Raw genomic sequence first — 997 nt, forward strand, 5'->3', positions numbered from 1 at the left:
TCTCTCTCTCTCTCTCACACACACACACACACGTGCACACACCTAGAACAAAGCGCATGGTCTGGGAGTGTGGACTTCACCACATTTTACAATTGTTTGTTTACTAGTAGTTACGTGACTTGGCGTTTTAATGAGGGATTTAAGAGGTGCTAGTAGGAAAAAAAATTTCCCATTAGACAGAGACAGGTTAGCTTTCTTCTGCTGTTTTTAATGTTTATGCTAAGGTAACCAGCTGCTGGTTGTAGTTTCATACTTACCAAACAGTTAAGACAGTTGTATCAATCGACTTGTATACTGACACTATCAGCAACAAAGCGTATTTACAAGAATAATCATAGTTCCTAAAAATGTCCACAATTGTTGGAAACTATTATTAATGCCACTAATACTAATCACGGGTAGTCACAATGTGAGACTCATACAATGGTCAGCACTGTACAACTCACCTAATTTCCCATTTGATTAGTATTACAATTTTTTTTCAATTGTGAAATGACACTGGTCACAACCGAAGCCACATGTGCAAAACTCAAACCACAGTCTGCATTACCAACACTCACCTGAGCTAAACAGTTCGCAGCTCATGCAAAACTCATTCCAAGTAACTCTTAACAAACGTCTCAAAACAGGCTCAGTGTTCTCATCAAGAGTGAAAACACTAGAATTAAACACCAATACAGAAATTAAAAACTTAACTGTTTACAGTTATTTATATTTTCTTAAAGAAAAGAGTGAAATTCTTTCACATGATATTTTTTATTTTACAACATACCATTTGTTATGTAAACAATGGAACAATGAAGGAATAAAATCAGCAGTTTGCTTCAATTGACATATACTTTTATTTTCCGTGGCTGTATGTTTGGGGTCGCTGTCCTGCTGCAGAATACATTTGGGGCCATCACACGCCTCCCTGATGGTATTGCATGATGGACAAGTATCTGCCTGTATTTCTCAGCACTGAGGACACCATTAATCTTGACCAAATCTCCAACTC

The 997-nt window shown here is 37.3% G+C and overlaps 1 long non-coding RNA gene across 1 annotated transcript in view; it reads right to left on the reverse strand.

Annotated features, from left to right (window-relative positions):
* Positions 1–606, reverse strand: part of LOC116690368 (uncharacterized) — an 8916-nt gene extending 8310 nt beyond the window's left edge. The window contains exon 1 of the long non-coding RNA XR_004332242.1: positions 498–606. This is a non-coding gene — a long non-coding RNA (uncharacterized LOC116690368). The remainder of the gene's footprint in view (positions 1–497) is intronic.
* Positions 607–997: the final 391 nt, after the last annotated feature.

Source organism: Etheostoma spectabile, chromosome 1, assembly GCF_008692095.1.
Source record: "Etheostoma spectabile isolate EspeVRDwgs_2016 chromosome 1, UIUC_Espe_1.0, whole genome shotgun sequence".
Taxonomy (NCBI): Eukaryota; Metazoa; Chordata; class Actinopteri; order Perciformes; family Percidae; genus Etheostoma; species Etheostoma spectabile.